Source organism: Populus nigra, chromosome 10 (assembly GCF_951802175.1).
Source record: "Populus nigra chromosome 10, ddPopNigr1.1, whole genome shotgun sequence".
NCBI classification, from domain to species: Eukaryota; Viridiplantae; Streptophyta; class Magnoliopsida; order Malpighiales; family Salicaceae; genus Populus; species Populus nigra.
In genome coordinates this window covers 6,171,296-6,178,822 of record NC_084861.1, presented here as the reverse complement: position 1 = coordinate 6,178,822, position 7,527 = coordinate 6,171,296, and positions in this window count along the sequence as shown.

Genomic DNA, 7,527 nt, shown 5'->3' with positions numbered 1-7,527 from the left:
GAGGGAAGATGTTTATAAGGAGGAGGGAGAGACAGGTGAGGGATGGTGCTGACTCAGAGTTCAAATCTCTGACACGATGGCGTGTTGTGAAGCCGGGTTGAGTAGAGCCCACACGTTTGTACTAATTGGGGGTAAGTGTCGTTCAGTCAACAAATTGGGGGCGGGGTATGCTTTTTTGGGGTTTGGAAAATGGAAAACACGTTCGGATGGCACGTTACCGAGCTGCTGTTTGTAGACGATTTGTATTTAATTAAAGTGGCTTTTTTAAAACATCGCTGATTGGAAGTGATTCAATAAGCAATACTAGTAAAATTCAACTATAAGGAAAATTATATTGCATCAGAATTTTCCATTCAAACTCAACACGGTAATTCTATTTTGTAACGAAAGATTTTTTTTAATTCATCTTTAACAATTTAATCTGTTATATAATTCTTTTTTCCATTCATCAAATTCAAAACGTTGTATTTAAATCAGTGACTAGATTTTTATTTTTCCATACAAAAGATGTTCACTTTATTTACGATCATATAGATTTTTTTGGAAAAAAAATAAACACATGAGCTTTTTCAAAAAATATCGAATAATTCTTTTTTAATGTAGAAATATTTATCATTTCATTTAATATAAGCTTACAAGTGTAAAATGATAAATATTCAAGGTGTCAAAAATAAATAAATAAAACATAATTTTTTTCTAAAAAAACTTCCAAGAAAAAAGGAAAAAATTTAAAACAAATAAAAATTTAAAATTTAAAACAAAAAAAATGGCGATAAACATGCAAAGTATAAAATGAAAAATATATCAAGTGTAAATAAAAAAAATTACAAATTTATACCATTACATCACTGTTGCAGTAAAAAAAGTAAAAGATTCTCATTTCACAAAACAATATCTAAAATTACAATTTTGCTACCATTACAGTATAAATTTTATTAAAAAAATATAAAATTACTGTTTTTATATTGTTTTACCATTGCATATACCACCTTGCTTAATTTTTGCAAAGATGATATTGTAGATGTATTGAAACTTATTATTTTTACCGTAACTGGTCCAATTTAACTATTATTAAGTAGGCCAACCATAAATAATAAAATAAGAATGAAAGATGTACTAAAGATTACCTTACATAATAATCCTATAGTTTTTTTCTCTCTAGCTTGGTTGACCGTGTAAATATTTTGAAAATGGTTGCAGAACTCTGTTGATCGTAGAAATTATCTATCTGGTAGCTTCATCAACAGTGGAAAGATCTGGAGAATTTCATTGCAGAACTCTATTTTTTTTATGAATTCAACGTCAATATTATTATATTAAGGCACGTAAATCAATGCAGTTTTTTTTATATTATTTATTTATGTTGAATCGCTTTAGAAAAACTTTTCTTTACACAAATCATGACTCTTCTTGATGTGACTCACCAACGATCGACAAGGTAGAATTGGGTTGTCGAGTTCTTATTGCCCCGATCCGATTGTGGAGTCAGTTGAGTTTTGTCCATCTCCGGTCCGGTCAAATCCAATCTACAGGGTGATCTTTCAATGATCAGGATTTTATATTTTTTTTAACGTGTAACATGTGGTGTTTGTTGCGTCAACTCAAGTTATTGGTGACTTTTTTCCTTCGTATTTGTTTTTTTGTCGCAGGACACTTTTTATTATATATCTTAAAGATATTTTTGTAGTGGGATTATAGTTATTTTTAAATAATTTTTTTATTAAAATATATATTAATAATTTTTTTATTTTAAAAAAATTATTTTTAATATCAGCACATTAAAATGATCTAAAACATATTAAATTTTAGTAAATTTTTTTTAAAAAATACGGTTTGTTTGTATCACGTTTTCAAACATTTTATTATTTTTGTAAATTATATTAGTTTTTATGGAATTCATGGCAATTAAAAAGAGTTAAAGCTTGAAGTAATTTATGTATCCCATAAATTTGATTTGTTATTTAAAATACTTTCATGATCGCTACTTGTATCTCTGAGTCAAGTAGTTAATGATCACATGTTTTTATTGTTCTGATCACTGAGCAAAATACCGGGCCTGATTATTCTACATGCATCAAGGAACCAGCGGTGCTATATTATAGTGTCTACAATTTTTTTGATATATTGTAAATATTCTGCTATATTTATTATACAGTATTTCTTTCCTTCTCTAGCTCTTGATCACGAGCACTAATTAAGCTTGTATTTCGTGTGTGTAGACTTTAACGCTAATAGAGTCCTAACAAGTTTTTAAAGTCTATTTTATTTGCCTTTTAATAATTATGTCCTGGTGGTACTATATATATCTATATATATATATATTGATTTTATTTATTATATACATGCACTTTATTATTTTAGTTTGCTATATATATATCCTTGTAAAAAAGAAAAAAATCTTTTTTTATACTTGTCGCCGTACGTGAAAACATATCATGTGTCCACAACTAACCATGGTTAGTTGATTCTTTAACTCAAGAGTATAAGGAGTGGCAGACATGTTATTTGGAAAGGAGCTGAGGAGAGTGGATATTTTTACTGATATATATATATATATAATTGAAAGATTAAATTAAAGATAGTGTTTGTGCTTGATAAAATAAATTGATAAATATATAAATTAACAAATTAAAAAGTAATTCTCAACATTAACTAAATACTAGAGCAGAAAATTGGTATTTACTGGGGGAGAGAGAATCAATAAATGTACATGCAAATCTTTTATTTTTACTCTTCTTCTTTTATTTTTTTTTATAAATATAAGTACAACTTGTGTATTTAAAATTTAATAGAAATAATATAATTATAGATAAATTACAATAATTTCTTTGAAGTGTTATGAAATCAAAGAAACAATTAAAAAGATTAATTATCATTTTACAAAAACCTAACTAGTCAAATTTAAAAATAGAGAGAATGTATTAGTTAAAATTTAAAATTAAAAAAAAATTATAGTGGATGTTATGTCATCCACTAGAGAATTTTCAGTCATCTTAGGCGATAAAAAAAATTAGAATCTAAGTTTTGAAACCCTAAAAACTAATTTTTTAACTTGTTCTTGCAAAAATAAAATGAAAAACAAACTAGAAACCTCAACACAATATTTTAACTTTAAACCACTGTCTAATCAACTAAAAAATCTAAAATTAAACTGAATTGAAACAAAACCCATGTACCCTTATTCACCTTTTCTTGCATGTTGAAAAAGAAAAATGATCTCATTTAAACGCTCATATATGTCCAAGACAAAACGTAAAACTATTTCAAAATGACTTGAATGGATAAGATTAAAAAAAAAAAACAAAGTTCAATGGTCGCAGTGCAGAAGACAAAAAATATAAGGGAACGAAAAATATGGTTATGATTAATACATAGGACAAAAAAAAAAATAGAAAGAAGATATGAGAGTATGAAAATCGTTTCTCAGCTGAAACAGTACCAGTCTCTTTTTTAGTACATGACTAGAAACTACTTTACTAGCTCGTGCGAGCTTGCAGCTCGCTAAAAATAAATATGAAAAAAATATTAAAGTTATTGGAAATCATCTGATGTTATTATTAATTTAACTTAAAAATTAACTTTAATTTTTTATTTAATTTAAATTTTAAATTAAAATGTATGAAATTTATCTTGACATAACCTAATCGATCTAATAGATTTTAAAAAAAAACCTAGATGAATTGTAAAAAATATGATTTGATTTATTTTAAAATCATAAATAACATATATATTTTTTTAAAATATTAAAATGTCAACGTAACAATCCGAGTTTCACTCCTAATGATTTGAGCCCTAACATTGATTGCACAGTTTAGAAAAATCAAGCCACGTTCCCATGATCATTGTTGGGCGGTGATGGTCGGTGGTGCCCGCCGTCCACCGCAAGAAGACGATGCAACATGCCAATACATATACAACCATAGCTGTAGATAACATTCTCCCTGATAACTATCCCTTATACTATAAGATAATAACATTGCAAATAAAGAATTGTAATGTTCCTGAAAGAAACAAACCTCGAGATCGGAAGGTATTATGATGGGGGAAGAACGGCATCTGTCTGGGCCTACCCAAAGAGCAAAGTATTTAGATTTTCTTCCTTCTCGTTTTCTTTTTTGGGCTGCTAAGCATACACAGTTAGAAAGATGCGATGATTCTACAAGGCGCTTGCCCTCTCTCAGTTTTTACGAGTCGGCGCTTTCTTCCCCGCGGTGGATCCTAATGATGCGTTCATCAGCGCAAGGCCCAGAGGACTTTTATGTTAACAATAGCTCGAACATTATAGTCCCACCATAAGTTTTGTCTTCTGGTGGAACAGGCCCAAAACATTCGCAGTAATGTTGGTCCAACTCCTTTCACTTTTTTACTTAGTTCTAAACGACGCTATGGCCTTTGCCGAATCCTTTAAAGCCCTCATTGATGGATCATTTTTACGTCTTCCTTGTATGCAAGTTAAAAATTCATACATGCAGACATGACATGGTAGATTCTGGGTATCCATAAATTGATAAGTTTTTAAGATTTTTTTTTTATGTAAAGAGACAGTGAGAGATCAGAAAGAAACTTTCGATCATTTATACTCATCATCTAGATTTGCAGAGTGAACATTTAAGGTTTGGAAAACAAAACAGAAGTTGTTGCAAAAGATGTCTTAGAATCCATTTTTCATGCATCGATCGATGTTATTTATGCTGACTTCTCTATCCTACTCTGTGAGCTTATCAACAAAATAACAAGACTAGACCTTAGGCCTAATCTTAAATCCACAGCTAGGTTTGTGAGATACAAAAATTAGTGGCACGTAAAAAATAAATATAATTAAAGAGAACAATTTTTTCTAGAAAATCATGAAAAGGCTCGTTGTAGGAACCAAATTGATCCCGAGTTCTATATCTACATGGACTCAAACTTACATAACAGTAACTTATTACAAAATTTTAGGTTGTTAGTAAATCGAGCATGCAAAGAAGACGAATCACACATGGACACGACCACATGTAAATTAAAATTAAATATTAATTGATTTATTTTAATCCTAGCAAAGAAGAAGAAAAAAAAGAAAAAGCTAGTATATTACAAGTTTTGTTGATGATTAAAAACTTTCCGGAGGGGTTTTGTATTGAAAACAAATTTACATAATATCATCTTAAAACCCACAGCTATTAAGAAAAAATAAATGGAAACCTAAACATTACCTACCCATAGATCATAAATCTTGCACGCAAAAATTGTAAAATTTAATTTAGAATCCTCTTAATATGTTAGAAAAACTAGGGATTTCAAATTAACAATCCATTTAATTTTGGTTAGATAATTCATCCAATTTCCATGCAAACCATGTCAGGAGGTAAATATATGCATCACAAGAAAATATACGTGAAAACCCAATTAAACAGGAAAGAATCACGGACTAAATTACCTCAAGTAGCATATAAGGGACTGGATCACATAATTAAAATGGAATCAAGGACCAAGTCGTTATTATACTTCGCGTCGCGCATGAGGCGCATTAGACAAGTCGTTATTATACTTCGCGTCGCGCATGCAGAAGTTATGGACGGCTTAACGGCGGAGCTTATATACTGTCAAGGGCTTCTTGGCCATACGATTCGCATACGACGGAGCATGTTATTGGTTGAGATTAGAGGATGAGTAAAAATATTGAAAAATTAATTAAATGAGATAACTAGAAAAAATAAATAAAAAATTAAATTGTAAAAAAAACTGATTAAACCAATTAGAATTTTAAAAAAATTAACTGGTTTGGTTTTGATTTTATAAGTTTAAAATTGAAAAAACCGAACCGAAACCTAAAAAACCGAGCTAAACTAAAAAAACTGAATCGAACTAAAAAAACTAAGTCAAACAAAAAAAACTGGTTTTGATTCTAAAATAACCGAACTGAAAATATCGGTTCGGTTTTGAAAACTAATTTGTTTATTTTTTCTATAAAAATCAAACCGAATAAAAAATAATTTTATCTAGTTGAGATATAAATTTTATTGCTAAGAATCTTTAGTTCAGGGACTCATCACGACAAAGGACAATATGATGAAATATCATTATATAAAAACCCTAAGAATCATGGAGTGATTTGAACCTTATTAAATCATACCAGGCTCAAGTACAAAATTCGAACACAAATTGAACTGAAGCTACACAATCCGACTAGAATCCGTGTAACCAAACCCGATTGACAGGTCTAAAGGATCAGCAGATGATAAGATCCTTCATGAAAAAAGAGAGAATTGTCGAGTAAAACGTGGATGGTGCAAAACCAACATACATTTTTTTTTTTAATCTTATATGTTCATAGCAATTCAAACCAATTGATGTTCACCAAACGGGTGCCTAGATAGGATATCATTCTTTTCTGAAAAAGAAGGAGAAGAGTACTTGTCCTTCTTTATCGTTCAAAGAATAAAAAAATCACCGATAATTTACTAGTTTCAAATTAGCATCGTATTTCTTCATTTCGAAGGCAACTCATTAGATTCACTGAATTTTTATCTATATATCATATGTAAATCAGGTACGGCCAACCCATGAAAAATTACCGTTCGCTAACACGATTGTTCCTTTTGTTTCAGTAATTTGCGGCCAGATTAACATGCAATGAACCCTCATCAGCTTTTAATTTAAACCCGTTTTAACGTGCGGCTTGAGCGCATAGTTCTATTAATAAACATACTTTTGGGCCTTAATTTCTTCATTTGTCTTCAAAGTGCAATGGATTTTCTTAAAGACGTACGGTGAGAGAGAGAGAGAGAGAGAGAGCTAGAGCACAATTATGGAAAAACTTGATCAAAATTATGTGTGAATCATGATTAAGGAAGTGAATTTCATCACGCTTCCTGATTAGTTTCACATTGATTTCCATATGACAGGTTTCGCGGATGCATGGCGTTCACATTGTCAGGGTTTTTTCTGGGAAAGGAGGATCAACGAGATTTTTTTGTACAACTTAAAGACAGTATATTAACACCATCTAAATGAATCCCATTTCACCTCATTTTGATTTTTAAACTTCGAATTTCCTTTAATCGTTCGGACTCGTAACCTCTTCCTACAAAAAAAGGAAGGAGGGATAATGAAATTACTTTTCCTGGTGTTTGATTTCACTTTGTAACTGTGAGATCCATATTTTTTTGCTCTTCAGACCCAAGTTCAAGTTTAGCCCAGACATAAGAACCCAACATAACCTTTGTATTTAAAAAGTATGTTGTCCTATGATTGATTGATTTTTTCTTTTCTTTTCTTCTCTTTGCCTCTCCCCCTGTCGTGACTTTCCTCTCCTGCGTAATTTCAGTTTTAAACTTAAGTTTTGGGTTTCAAGAAGGGTTGAAGAAACACGTTAATATCTCTCTCCTTGTTGTTTTTTATTTAGGGATTGATAATTGAAGGATGAAAGAAGTTTTTGAGATTTTCTTATAATTTGATAATTGAATGATATAAGAGTTTTAATTGATGTATTAGGTTGTTAGTTGGCTTAAAATGAACTAATTAAATGTCTGAAATTTTGGGTTT